Below are 15,949 nucleotides of genomic sequence, written 5' to 3' on the forward strand. Positions count from 1 at the left end.
GTCAAATGGAATTGACTGGGCCAGGTGGAGATCCAGCTCAAGTTTTATAGTGCCTCTTATCTGGGCACTGAGGATAAAAGGGGCTGGGAAGGAGGAGACAAGATACAAATTTTACATTAAACAATGAAACAATAGGAGTCAATTTACATCTCAAGAACAAAGAACTTTCCACATCCTTAACAAGATTCCCATATTTTAACAGCTTTAAAAGATTACAGATTTTGTTTCTGTTACATTCATAATTCTCTACATCAGTACAACTGTCTCAGTGGTTTTTTGGGAGATTAAAATCAAGATCAATAATACTGAACATTTTACACATTTGCAATATGTATCATTTACACTATGGAAAATGAGCATATATTAATAAAAGGGTCTTCAAATATTACAATGGTGACATGCAGAGAAATAGGCAGACACTTATTGTACATGAGGGTGTAGGGATTGTGCAATCTGAAGTGAAGCACAGCTCACTACTTACCTCCCCTCATATCTTTCCCAATATTTGAGCTTAAAATATGCAAATTCAGCTGGTTACATTTATGAAAATGACTGGAATCATGCAGAAATTATACACATATCAATGGGCAAGTATTTATATTTAATCATTATTACTTTTTTACTTTTCATGATGTTAGGGGAGACTGCTTTCTCCTGACTGCATGTCCTTGGCTTACTCCCTACTGTAAAATTCAGTGAATTCTAGGAATAGTATGAGTTAATACTGTTGTTATTGTTTTTCATGACCATATTTGGGTATTTTGGGGTTTTTTTTGAAAAAGATACTAGAGTAGTTTGCCATTTTCTTCTCCAGCTCATTTTACAGATGAGGAAACTGAGTCAAAAAGGCTTAGGTGATTTGCCCAAGGTCACACAACTAGTAAGTTTCTGCTGCCAGATTTGAATACACAAAAATGAGTCTTCTTGACCCTAAGTCTTACACTCTGTCCACTAGGAAACTTAGCTGCCTTCTAGATAAGATTAGAAAGGCCAATAGATTTTAGAATACCTTAAATGCTAGACTATGGAGTTTGAATTTTATGCTTTAGACAGTAGGATTGCAATAGAGGATTACGAATGTAGCTTTAATGATGTTAAAATCTTGTTAATTATGGAAAGCTGTTTGATCCTGAGATATAAACTGACCTTGACTGTTTGTATCCTGTTGCCCCTTGACCCTGTTTTGTATCTTGTCCTCCATTTTTCCCTTTACCTAACCTTGGCTGCAGCTGCTGGTGAGCCAGGAAATGACATGTTGAACTTGGGTGTGTGTGTGGCACCTTAGGACAGGAAGAACCAGTATGTAGCTTACCATTTGGAAGATACCTGACCCAAAATATAAGTCCACTCCCCAAGCACTGCCCCATGCCCAACCTATCACCCAAGGGTATTAAACAAGAAACACAGAGCCTTCTGCTCTCTCTTTTCCTTTTCTTCTTTGACTCTGGTAAGATGGGGCTTTTCTCAAACTTTTTCTTAAACTATATGGAGCACCATGGGCCTCCCCAGGTCACAGGCCAGACTAAGAAAAGCTTCATGGCTACTTCCCTACTCTCTCTCTCTCTCTCTCTCTCTCTCTCTCTCTGAGTTTTAATCTGTTTATTTGTAATATTTTGCCATAATAAAATCCTGAGCATTTTTAAATTTCCAGAGATCATGTGAATGCCTTTGCCTTTTCAATGGCTTTAAATCTTCTGTCTTCAATCTCTAAATATTTAATAATCAGTAACAGGATGTGACTCAAAAGTTTTGAGTAGGAGAATAACAATTTTGGTAATACTAAGTAAGCTATATTGAAGCTAGAAGAGACACCAGGGTAGAGACACCAGGTGGAAATTTATTAAGATATTCCAGGTCCTTAACAAAGAGATATAATTACATAGCAGAAACTGAATATGAAAGATGTTTCAGAGGTTTAAAAAAATAGGATTTGGCAAATACTTGGATATAGTGGGTAAAGGACAGGAAATAAAATGCTTCAGAAGAAAATCAACCCAGGTGGGATAGGAGATGCTCAAGAATGAAATTTTGACACATTGGAAAGAATTCCAATGAGGAGGAAAAAATGGGATGTGTCTAGAGAGATCAACATGATAGAGATGAAGGGTGGCTAGGTTGCTCAGTGGATAGAGCACAGGCCCTGGAGTCAGGGTTCAAATCCCACCTCAGACAAATCCCACCTCAGACACTTAATAATTACCTAGCTGTGTGGTCTTGGGCAAGCCACTTAACCCCATTTGCCTTGCAAAACAAAGCAAAACAAAACAAAAGATGAAGAAAGATCAGGTATATGACCAACAATATCCACCAGCAGGACAACTGGGCTGAATCAACAACCAGCAGAGAATAAGGCTAGGATTGTAAAGAGTACTAGCTGGGAAAGGGGTAAGGGAGGAGTTAGGGCAGATCTAGGGAGGGATTAAGGAGTGGATAACACAAAAAAACAGGGCATATCCTGAGAGGTCAATTTAGTGTCTATAGTAGTTTCTAAAAGGTAGACAATGGGATAGAAATAGGGGTTTAGAATAGAAGGACTGCTAGGTAGAGCCCTGGCCTTGGGAGTAAGGACAGGAATCCAACCTCAGTTACTTGACACTTAATAGCTATGTCACCTTCAGCAAGTCACTTAACCCTGCTTGCCTCTCATCCAGGGCCATCTCTAGTCATCCTGCTTCATATTTGGCCACCGGACTGGATGTTCTGGAGGAGATTGTGAGGCTGGTGACTTAGCACAGCACTCCCTCATTCAAATCCAATACATGTGCTTGACATGGCATCACTTCCCCTTTTGTCATGATCTTTTAAGAACTTAGGACAAAAACATCATCATTCAGTAGGGGCATGTCCCATTTTAACAATGGGATAGGAATAAGTGGGTTTCCAGTAGTTTGATAGCTTTGAACAAATGGAATAGGAGTAGGTGTAGCAGTAGATCAAAGACTTAATCCTTTCAGGCTAGGGCAGGTATTTATTGTTTTGTTAATAAGGACTTGTCTTATACCTGGGGACAGGGATTGCCCAATTCTTGCCAGGGAGCTAGGTACTTCATTGAAGTTGATTGACTTCATCAGGCTCATAAAAATGATCCTGTAAAATTCATATCTGGAGTACTAAAGCACAGAATGAACTGAGATCAATAAGGACAACAAAAAGGGGAATTTATTGTTTGATTAACTATATATGGAGAAAGTAAGGGGAAAAAAACATGGTATAGAACCTTTGCTTGATGAAGTTAAGTCTCCATATAAATATCATTGGTCCTGAAAGAACTAACTACTGAGAATGTTGAGCCTCTATCAGGGATTGTTAAATGATTATGGAAATAGAAGTACCCAAAGAATGGAAAAGGGCAAATGTCCTGATTTTTCAAAAAGAAGTCTGCAAACCTTAAACCAGTTAGCTTAACTTCAATTTTTTATTTTTAAAATTGATTTTATTTTTAATTTGACTTCAATTCCGAGAACACTCTAGAATTGATCATTAAATAAATGGGTGGCAGACCTCTGGAAAGATTCAGTGATTACAGAGAGCCAGCATGGTTATATCACAAATAATTCATGCCAGATTAACCTTCTTTCCTTTTCTGAGATGATTGTTGTTGGTGGTACTTCCTTCCCAAAGAAGACCATTACATCAGGGAGGTGATGCCATGACATGTATGTGAATTGGATTTGAGTGAGTTGATGCTGTGCTAAGTTAAGTCTCTGACTTTGCTTTCTCCTCTGGGGCCATCTGGGGCCATTGACCAGATGTGGATCAGAGATAGCAGGTGTCAAGTGTCTGAAGTCAAGTTTGAATTCCTGATTCCAGGGTCAGTGCTCTATTTACCTGGGGGGGGGGGGGCAATTACTGAACTAGAGGAATACTGAGGATAGAGTTTACAGGAATTTAGATAAAGCGTCCCTTGCTATTTTTTCATGCTATTTTAGAGAGCAAGATTATAGATCTAGTTATAGAGCTATATAACAATTATATAATGGATTTAGAATTTGTTGCTTGGCTAGACTCAGAGAGTATTTGTTAGTGGCTTAAGGCCAATGTGACAGCAGGAAAACCTCGGGGATTTGTACTTGGTCCCAGTTAATTTAATATTTTTCTCAATGATTTGGATAAAGGCACAGATGGATACTTATTAAAATTTTCAAGTGGCAAAAAGCCAGAGAGGATAGCTAAAGACTGTATTTACAGAGTCAAGAATCAAAAACTAGGGCAGCTTGATGAGCCTAGAGTCAAGAAAACCTTAATTCAAATTCAGTCTCATATTCTTTCTAGCTTAACATTTGATTGCCTCAGTTTCCTCATTTGAGGAATAATGAATATAATAATTTAAAGGGTTGTTGGAAGGCTTAAAGGAGATATTATTACTAGCTTTTCAAATCTTAAAGCACAGTATGATGCTAACTATTATTATCATTACTTCCTCCCCATTTCTGCCTTTTGTATTCTTCCTTTAAGGTTCAATTAAGGTTTCACTTCCTCATGAAAGCTTCCCACTTAGTGCTCTTTTCCTTTCCAAATCATTGGGCATTATCCTTTTTAATAAGGTTGGATTTCTCTAGTGGAATCCCACTCTAAATCTCTCTTGATTAGAGGATAGAACTATGAATTCAAAAAACCTCCATTTAGGGATGGAAGTCTCTGAACATCTTAGTTCTCATCTGGATGTACTGACTTTTGCATCAAGCTTCAGGTACTTCCCTGTAGCCTTCTCCCCTCTTTGACTTTTTAGCATCCCTTTCTGGGTTGCCCCTCCCGATTAAATCATAAACTCCTTGAGGGCAAGGACTGTCTTTTTTGAAGGCACTTTAAGTAGGTACTTAATACTTTAAAAGATTGATAGAAACTTAATAGATGAAAAGGGATATTGCAGATTCAAAGAATTGCATGAGCAAAGATATGGAGGTGAGAAAATATATATACAAAAAAAATAAAAAAGACATACTGAGAGGATGGAGTAAGCAGTTAAGTTTATTTCTCAGTATGTGGAGGAGAGATAAATAAGATAAAGTTGGTCCCAGACTATAGAAGGCCTTGAATGCCAGGCTATGGAGTTTGAATTTTATTTTATAGTTAGATATGGCTAGGTGGAGTAGTGACCTGGATTCAGAAAGACCTGAGTTCAAATCTGACCTTAGGTACTTCCTAACTGTGTGACCCTGAGCAAGTTACTTATCCCTGTTTGCCTCAGTTTCTTCTTTTGTCAAATAAGCTGGGGAAGGAAATGGCAAAACCACTCTAAGAAAACCACAAATGGGATCACAAATGGTTGACTGAACAACAATAACAAATTATAGTTAATAGGAAGCTACTAAGGACTTTTGAATTGAGGAGTGACATGACCAGATCTCTGCATGAAAAACTACTCTGGCGCTCTTATCCCTAGAATGGAATGGGAAGAGAATGACAAAGTTTGTAGGTGGGTGGAAATTAGACTCTGTACTCCAATATAATTTGTGAGAAGAGAGAGGGACTGATAGGAAAGATGTTCACAGAGGTGAAGGTAAGTGATTGGATATGAAACAGGAAGAAAAGCAACAGGTCACAGAGTGATAATAATAGCTAGCGTTCACAATAGCACTCTAAGATTTGCAAAGTCTTTATGTTTTTATCTCATTTGATCCTCACCATAACTCTGGGAAGGAGGTACTGTTATAGATGAGGAAACCAAAGCAGAGATAAAGGGACTTGCTCACAGTCATGCAACTAGTAATTTTCTGCCTTTGGTAGGATCTGAATTCACATCTTTCTGACTCAGGGTCCGAAAGCTCCTAGCTACTTATTTGAAAGACTGGAATAGTGATGGACAGGTATGGTGAAGTTAGAAATATAAGCAAAAACATTTTTTGTTTAATAATATTTAATTATGGTGTCAATGAAATAACCAGATGGAGTTTGGATTTCAACAGAAAGGTCAGAGCTGGAAAGAAACTGTTTTCTAAGGGTCTCAGTTCAGTGATATCAGAATGCATAGGACCTTTGGCTATGACCTGGGGTTCTTTTACAACCTGCCAAATGTCATCAGTCATCTTATTTTGATGCTAATGGGAGAATTGAATTTAACAGTAGAGTGGAAAGAACATTAGATTCAAAGCCAGAAGTCCTAAATTCTGGCTGAGCTACTCACTACCTGTGTGTCTTTGGGCACCTTGGGGCTTGACTTGTGCTTACATTTCCTCCTTTTTAAAATGAGCAAGTTGGATCAGGTGAATCCCTCCAGTCACAACTCCAAAATCTAGCAATCCTGAATTGGGGCTGGAAGGGGCAATTCAGGGAATGGATCAATAGATGGCGCCAATATACCGTATGTGATCTAACCATCAGTCCACATTACTCTTGTCCTAAGGGAAAAATATTACTGGATATGGTGATTATGTTTTGCAAACAAAAAAATGGAACTTGTGGTCTGACAAAGTTTTTAAAAACTCCTATGAAAAATATTTGTCTTATGAAAAGCAGGACAGGAAATATGATCTCCATATTGAAGCTAGTCAACTTGTTGAAAAACTAAACTTGAGTCCCACCCAGAGCTTATGTATAGTGTTACATATTCTGACTTCATGAATATGTTTTGAGTGTTTTCTTATATAACTGATTTTTTTAACAGTTCAAATTTATCATCCTGAAGCTTCTTTCTCGAGCTCCTCTCTCCTTTTATTCTATCTCTTTAGTTCCAGGAACCCTTCTGTTTTGTTTTAAATGGAGAGCTTCCTTAGGAACTGGGGAGAGGTGGAGATGTTTTAGAAGCACTTTTATATTCATTTGATCAGAAGAGGAGGCCCTGCCAACCAGTTTCCTGACCCATTTTTTTTGATGAGGGATAGTGATTAGCAATTCCAGATTCACCTCAGTGGTTATGAGCTCAACTCAACCCCAGGGCTAGTAGAGGAAAAAGTCAAACTCTTGTTCTCATAGAACTGACAAACTATTCCCTTGCTCCGCTTATGAGTTTTGTGGGACCAATAGACCTCTCTTTCATCCAGGGATGTGACCACAGTGGATTTATCTCATTAGTCTCTCTTCAGCCTTCACCCACTAAGAAACCAATCTCTTCACTTTTGTAATGGATTTAAGTGAATTATAATCACATGTACATGGCCTGATAGAATAAATCCCACATGTGGTTTTACTGTATGTAATCCCTTACTTTTATCAGTGAAGAGAAAGCTATAAAATCAAATATATTGGAATATATACGAACTCCTTTCAAATCTAAACTGTCTAAAGACATACCCCAAACCTAGAAGTTTAAGAAAATATACAGCTCAGTTGCTTAGACTCAAATCTCTACCTCCTACTGCTTTAAATGGGCGAAGCATTATAAGAAGGGAGAGAGGGGAGAAAGCTGTTTAGACGCCCTAGGATTTAACAACTCCTCAAGCCATTCTTGATTAGCTATAAGGGGAAAAACTTTCACATAGTATTTTACCTCTTGTTTCTTCCTCTCTTTTTCTTTTTCTATACTTACCTTTTTAAAGTTAAAATTCTTTTTTAGGTTTTTTTTTTCTTTGCAAGGCAAATGGGGTTAAGTGGCTTGCCCAAGGCCACACAGCTAGATAATTATTAAGTGTCTGAGATCAGATTTGAACCCAGGTACTCCTGACTCCAGGGCTGGTGCTTTATCCACTGCGCCACCTAGCTGCCCCAAAGTTAAAGTTTTTTTAAAAGTTCACAGACTGGCCATATCCCATGTCATTTCCATCCCAGTGCCTTTTGCTATTTTTCATGCTCCTGCAGCAGCAAAAGCTTGAAATCTCTATGGACCATGACACAATTAGCTTTTTCCCCTTTTTTCTCATACTCCCATTGGAAAGGAGTAAGGAGGAGTGAGGTTATAATTATATTAAACATGATCAATTTTTCTGTAACATTAAATTAATAAGGAACCATTTGTTTTTAATATTAATAATATTTTTTATTTTGTAGAGCATCAGAAAGGAATTGCTTTTCTTTCTTTTTTTCAATTTATTATTTGTTTAACATACTTTTCTTTAAATTTTTTGAGTTTCAAATTCTTTCCTTTCCTTTCTTCCTCCCACCCTCTGAGAAGGTAAGCAAAATGATATCAGTAATACATCTGAAGTCATAAAAATCATATTCCATATTAACCTTATAACAAAAAAAGCAAGAAAAACAAAGAGTAATAAAAATATACTTCAATTTACACTGAATTCATCAGTTCTCTTTCTGGAAATTGATAGCATTTTTTTCATTTTGACTTCTTTGTATTTGTCTTGGAACTCTGTTTTGATCAAAGCAGTTGTCCATTATTGCAACATTGTTGTTATTGTGTCTAATGATATCCTGGTTCTTTTCACTTTACTTTGTATCAGGTCATACAGGTATTCCCATGTTGTTGCTTATTTGCTTTTTTCTGAAATCATCATACTAGTCATTTCTTACCACCATAGTACTCCATCAAAATCATATGCCAGGGCTGGCTAGGTGATACAGTGGATAAAGCGCAGGCCTTGGAGTCAGGAGTACCTGGGTTCAAATCTAGTCTCAGACACTTAATAATGACCTAGCTGTGTGGCCTTGGGCAAGCCACTTAACCCCATTTGCCTTTCAAAAACCCAAACCAAAACAAAACAAAATCATATGCCATGGTTGGTTCAACCACTCCCCATTTGATGAGTATCCCCTCAATTTACAATTCTTTGCCAACAAAAAAGAGCTACTATAAATAACTTTGTATACACAGGTCCTTTCCCCTCAACTTTGATGACTTAGTAGTAGTATTTCTTGGTCGAAAGATAAGCAGTTTGAGCAGCCCTGTAGGCATAGTTTCAAATTGTTAAATTTCTCAAGAATGATTGTGTCTATTGATAACTTTATCAACAATTTATTAATATATTTTCCCTTATCCTTTAATATTTGTCATTTCTGATAGTATCTAAGTGTTGTTTTAATTTTCCTTTTACTAATCAGTAGTGATTTAGAACATTTTTTCATATGAGTATAGGTAGCTTAGATTTCTTCTTCTGAAAGGTGCCTGTTCATATCCTTTGACCATTTAACAACTGGGAAATGGCTATTAGTTTTATAAATTTAACTCAGTTCCCTATATATTTAAGAAATGAGATCTTTATCACAGAAACTTGCTGTCAAATTTTTTGATGTTACTTCACTGTTTATAGTACCTTTTAGCAAAATGTAGTTTTTTCTGCTTTATCTCCTTTAATTAGGTCATTTTTGTCTTTGCTTTGTGTGAGATCATGATCACTACCTCTGGCTTTTTTACTTCAGTTGAAACATAATAGATTCTGCTCCAGCCTTTTATTTGAACTCTTTGTGTGTCATTCTGTTTCTAGTATCTTTTGTAAACAAAAATATTGTTGAATTCTGGATCCTAATTCATTCTGCTTTCTGCTTCCTTTTGTGGGTGTTTGACCCATTCACATTCGGTTATGATTATTATCAATATATTTTACTCCACCTCATTTTCTTCTGTTTCTCTCTCTCTCTCTCTCTCTCTCTCTCTCTCTCTCTCTCTCTCTCTCTCTCTCTCTCTCTGTATCCCGTCCCTCCAAAATCTGTTTGCTTCTGACCTTCTGACCATTGCCTTCCTTAATCTTCTTGCCCTTTTGTCATTCCTTACCCCACTCCCCCAATACACTGTACAGTTTATCCTCTTCCCTTTCTATATTCCTATTGGGTAAGATAGATTTCTGTACCCATCTGAATGTGCATATTTATTCTTCCTTTTCTGAATCAATTCCTATGAGATTGGGTGTCAAGCATTACCCACTAACCGCCCCTCTCACTTCTCTTCCACTACAAAAACTCTTTTGTACTTCTTTTATGTGAGAACATTTTATCCCACTCATCTGTACATTCCTCTTTTTCATTCCTTCATTTCCAACATAAGTAAATCATATTTGTGCCCTCTGTCTATACAGAATCTTTCTAACTACCCTAATAATGAGAAAGCCCATAGTAGTTACATGTATTATCTTCCCTTATCAGAATGTAAACAGTTAACTTTATTTAATCCCTTATTATTATAATTCTTTCATGTTTACCTTTTTATGCTTCTCTTGAGTCTTCTGTTTGAATGTTAAATTTTCTATTCAGTTCTGAGCTTTTCATCAGGAATGTTTAAAAGCCTTTTATTTCATTAAATATTTATTTTTCCCCTTGAAGGATTACTCGGTTTTACCCTCCAATCCTTTTAACATGGAAGTTGCTAAATAGTGTTTGATCCTGATTATGGGTCCATAATATTTGAATAGTTTCTTTTTGGCCTGCATTATCTTCTCCCTAATCTGGGAGTTCTGGAATTTGGCTATAATACTTCTGGGAGTTTTCATTTTGTGATCTTTCAGGAAGTGATTGTGGATTCACTCAATTTCTATTTTATCCACTGAATCTAAGATTTTCCTCAAAAATTTCTTGAAATATGAAATCTAGGCTTTTAAAAAAAATCTTGGTTTTCAAGTTAGTCTAATAATTCTTAAGCTACCTCTTCTTGATCTATTTTTTGCAGGTCAGTTGTTTCTCAAATGAGATATTTCACATTTTCTTCAATTTTTTCATTCTTTCAACTTTGTTTTATTGTTTCTTGGTGTGTTGTGGAGTCATTGGCTTTCACTTACACAGTTCTAATTTTTTTTTTTTTGCAAGGCAATGGGGTTAAGTGGACTGCCTAAGGCCACACAGCTAAGTAATTATTAAGTGTCTGAGACCATATTTGAACCCAGGTACTCCTGACTCCAGGGCCAGTGCTTTATCCACTGTGCCACCTAGCCACCCCACACAGTTCTAATTTTTAAGGATTTATTTTCTTCAGTGAATTTTTGTATCTTCTTTTTTCATTTGGCCTATTCTGTTTTTTTAGGAGTTCTTTTCTTAATTTTTTTTTTTTTGTGCCTCTTTTGCCATCAGGGTAATTCTGGTGTTTTTGTTTTTTGGTATTCTTTTCTTCAATAATTTATTTATTTAAACTTAATATTTATTCTCATTTTGTACAAATAATGTTTTTTACATTAGTAAAATATTCTTGTTTAAGAGTAAACAAAATACCCCCTCCCCCCATAAATATGGACTTGCTTGAGCGATAAAGTAAAGGGGAGAGAAAAAAATTAAAATTAAAATAAAAATAGTAATAATTGTAGGTATGGCCAGGTGGCACAATGGACAGAGCACCAGCCCTGGAGCCATGAGCACCCGAGCCCACATCTGGCCCCGTACACACAACAATCACCCAGCCATGTGACATGCAAGCCACCGGAACCCCACTGCCCTGCAAAAACCAAAAAAGAAAAAAAAAAGACCCAAAATAAAATAAAATAGTAATAATAGTAGAGGTGACTGGGTGGTGGACAGAGCATTGGCCCTTGAGCCAGGAGCACCTGGGTCCAAATCCAGCCTTAGACACCCAAGGATCACCCTGCTATGTGGCCCCAGGCAGGCCACCCAGCCCCATTTGCCCTGCACCCCCCCCCCAAATACTAATAATAAATGTGCTTGAGTCTTTGTTCCAACACCAACAACTCTGTTGTGGGTGGATCACATTCTTTCTGGTAAGTCCATTGCAAAAGTTACTTCCATATTTTCCCACTGTTGCCATTGCTAATCACAACTCCCTCCTTTCTTATTTCTCCACTACCATGTACTATATTTTCTTTCTCCTTTCACTGACTCTGCTGTAGGGTAGCTGAGTGGCGCAGCAGACAGATCCCTGGCCCTGTGGCCAAGAGGCCCTGAGCCCCCACACCACCCCTTAGGCCCAGCATCCACCTAGCCCTATGGTCCTCGACAGGCCATCCAATCCCAGCCCCTTGCAAGAAGTAAAAAAAGAAAATGTGTTATATCTGACCACTCTCCCCCCATGGTCCATCCTCTCCTCCATCACTCACATCCCCCCTTCCCCCTGTCCCCACCCTCTCCTTCTTACTCCAGATGCCTATACCCCATTTGAGTATAAATGCTGTTTCCTCTCCTAGCCACCTCTGATGAGAGCGAAGATTCCCTCATTCCCCCTTGCTTTCCCCCCTTCCATATCATTGCAATAGCTCATTTTAATAAAGAAAAATCTTATTATATGAAATATCTTGGCCTATTCCCCCTCTCCTTTTTCTTTCTCCCATTACATTTCCCTTTTTTCTATTGACTCCATTTTTACACCATATTTTATCTTCGAATTCAGCTTTCTCCTGTGCTTCAACTATAAAAGCTCTGTCTACCTGCTCTGTTAATTGAGAAGGTTCATATGAGTATTATCAATGTCATTTTTCTATGCAGGAATACATGCAGTTCATCATCATTAAGTCCCTCATGTTTTCCCCTTCTCCTCCAATCTTTATGCTTCACCTGAGTCCTGTATCTGAAGATCAAACCTTCTGTTCAGCTCTGGCCATTCCAACAGGAACATTTGAAATTCCCCTGGTTCACTGAAGGTCCATCTTTTTCCCTGGAAGAGGACATACCCCTAGCCTTGCTGGCTAGTTCATTCTTGGCTGCATTCTAAGCTCTTTTGCCTTCTGGTATATTGTATTCCAAGCTCTATGAGCTTTTAATGTAGTTGCTGCTAAGTCCTGTGTGATCCTGACTGCAGCTCCACGATATTTGAACTGTGTCCTTCTGGCTGCTTGTAATATTTTCTCTTTGACTTGGGAGTTCTGGAATTCGGCTATAATATTCCTAGGGGTTGGTTTTTTGGGATCTCTTTCTCAGGGGGATTGGTGGATTCTCTCCATTTCTATTTTGCCCTCTGATTCTAGAATATCAGGGCAATTTTCCTGTAGTAATTCTTTGAAAATGATGTCAAGGCTCTTTTCCTGATCATGACTTTCAGGTATTCCAATAATTTTTAAATTATCTTTCCTAAGTCTGTTTTCCATATGAGTTGTTTTTTCAATGAGATATTTCACATTTTCCTTTAACTTTTCATTTTTTTTGGTTTTGAAGTATTGATTCCTGATTTCTGGCAAATTCATCAATCTCCCTGAATTCTGAAGGATTTGTTCTCCTCAGAGAGTTTTCTTATCTCTTTTTCCATCTGGCCAATTTGCTTTTTAAAGCCTTTTTCTCCTCCATAACTTTTTGAACTGTTTTATCCATTTGACCTAAGCTGATTTTTAGCATGCTATTTTCTTCAACATTTTTTTTGATTTCCTTGACTAGGCTGCTGACTTCATTTTTATGTTTTTCCTGCATCTCTCTCATTTCTTTTCCAAGTTTTTCTTCTAACTCCCTCATTTGATTTTCAAAGTCTTTTTTGAACTCTGTCATAGCCTGAGTCCAATTTCTGTTTTTCTTGGAGTCTTTAGATGCAGGAGCTTGTGCTTCCTCATCATCAGACTGAGTGTTTTGATCCTTCTTGGGCTCATTTGCAAAATATTTCTCAGTAGTGTTCCTCTTTTTTCTCTGCTTGCTCATTTTCCCAGCCTGAGCCTGGTTTTGGGGTGCTTCCTGAGCTTTTGGGACACTCCCACAAGGGTCTCAGTGTGTGAGTCTCTGTCCTCCCTCCTGGTCTGTGAATGACTATATGCGCCTCCCTCTGCCACAGGGCTGAGGTAGAGGGGGCCCCTGCTGTTCTATGGGGGGGGGGGCCTAGACTGCGATCAGGATCTGAATGTGGTCAGAGCCCCAGAGTCCTGTTCCAGGGGCAGAGCTCTGCAGTCTCTCTCTCTCTCTCTTCACTCCCCTCCCTAGCTTCAATGACCTCATGCCCTGAGGGCTCCTGCTTACCAGCTCTGCCTGCTTCTGTTCCTGGAGCTTGGCTGTGCTGGCAGCTGTTCACTGTGTGCCCTGAGGGCTGGGATCCACGTGCTTGCTCTGGCAGAGGTCCCCTGCTGTTCCCCCACTTTGTGCTCGGTGCTCCCCGGGGGTATAGCTCAGGAGACTCCAGTGCCCTGGGGCTGCCTCCAGGAGGCTGAAGTTCTTTCGCTCTGGTGGGCCACCCCTCTGGCAGGTCGCCCCTCCAACCCCAGGGAACAGAGCCTTTCTGCTCTTTTCCAGGTTACCTTGAGTAGGAGAACTGCCTCACTGGGTCCCTCTGTGGGTTCTGTCTCTCGAAAATTTAGTTAGAGTCCTTAGCTTATGAGTTTTATGAGAGAGTGCTTAAGACAAGATCCTTTCTTCTCGCCATCATGGCTCTGCCCCCCGAATAATCTCTTCAATAATTTATTGTCACTCTTTTATCATGCTGCTAATTCTCTTTTTCATAATTTTCTTGTATTAATCTCATTTCTTTTCCCAATTTTTCCTCTCCCACTATTATCTTCTCCTTTAACTCTTCCAGGAATCCTTGTTGGAATTGGGTTCAATTAGCATTTTTCTGTGAGGCTATGCTTTTAGCTATTTTTACATTGTCTTCTTCTGACTTTATGCCTTGGTCTTTCTGGTCAGCATAGTAGCTTTTTATGATCAAGTTCTTTTTTTTTGTTGATTGCTCATTTTTCCAGTCTATTTCTTGAATTTGAACATTATATTAAAGTTGAGTTCTACTCATCTAGGGTTAGAAGCACTGTCCCAAGCTTCAGAGTTTTTTGTGCTGATCTTTTCAGAGTTAGTTTCTGGGGCTCTGAAAATTTTCAATGCTTTCAAGGTGGTGTGACCTGGGATCAGATATAGTCACTGATGTTCTGACCTGATCTCTGGTCTTTATCTTGCTCATCTGCAACCATAAGTGTAAGTGCCCTCTTGGCCCTCGAACTGATTAAGATCCTTGCACTTTGCATCCACAAGAGCTGTTGTTCTTCTTTGGCTGGGAACTGCAACCAGGAGTCCTTGACACCAGCAACTGCAAACCACAACTGGTTGTGGGCAATAGAGTTTCCAGTAAACATCAGTGCTGGCAAAGGATTCTTTGTAATCCATCTAACTAGTTGTCTGACTCCCTTACTGTCTCTGTACTGAGAGCTCACAAAGCTGTTGCTGCTACATTATGGCAGCCAACTCTAAGGCCCACTGCTAATGCTGCAGCTACTCTCTGGTCTGATTCCTATCCCAGTGTCACAAATGTCCCTTCTCAATCTCCTAAATTGTCTTAGACTGGAAAAATATCTCAGTCTAACCTTTTGTTGTCTCTGCTACTCCAAAATTTGATAAAGTTCTTTGGAGGGCAGTGTTGGGGGAGTTCAGTTGCATGGCTGCCTGTAAACTGTCACCTTGACTTCTTACCCATAGTGGAATTTTATCCTAAGTCTTCTACCCTACAATCAGAACTTCTTACCAAATAAATGGCCTTAACATTGTATGTTGTTTTAGATACAGCACATTGAATTAGAAGATTGGGAACAAGACTTTTGGAAATATGTATTAATTCACCAGTAAGAAAGGAAATCCTGACAAAAAGACAAAACAAGAGAGTCATTTAGCGTATGGTAAATTTGCCCTAACCACTCAATGATCTCTGAAAATATTATATAGCTAATAACTGATATCCACAATGATGACTCTCAATCAAGAAAAAGTCAAACTATATTAAACATCCTATTTAATAAGACAGGAATTATGGGATATAATTTGGAAAGATTTCTATACAACATGGTTATTTTTTTTTCAGCACATAAAGGAATAAGTTCCAGTTATTTGGAAAATTCACTTATAAGAAGTAGGTCATTCTCAACACTTTAAGATAAATGAGGGATTACTCAATACAAATGACCAAATTCTTGGTCAAAATAATTCCCAACAAACCTCACCCTCTCCTGTTTTTGCTTGAGCTATTTATTCTTTCTGCCTGAAATGTTCTCCCCTGTTATTTTCCCATCATTTAAATCTCATCTCTATCACTCTATCATATCTTCCACTCTATCATAAAGACTTTGCTAACTGAGCCACCTTGCACCTTTTCCTTTCTTAAGCTTCTACAGTTGTATTTACTTGTCAGTCCGTATGCTATATCTTCCCAGTAGAATGTAAATTCCTCAAGAGCATTTTTTATCTCCAATACTTAGCACATTACCCTGTAGACATCAAACACTTAATAATTGCTTGTTGA

The sequence above is a fragment of the Macrotis lagotis genome, chromosome 4, assembly GCF_037893015.1.
Source record: "Macrotis lagotis isolate mMagLag1 chromosome 4, bilby.v1.9.chrom.fasta, whole genome shotgun sequence".
Lineage (NCBI taxonomy): Eukaryota > Metazoa > Chordata > Mammalia > Peramelemorphia > Peramelidae > Macrotis > Macrotis lagotis.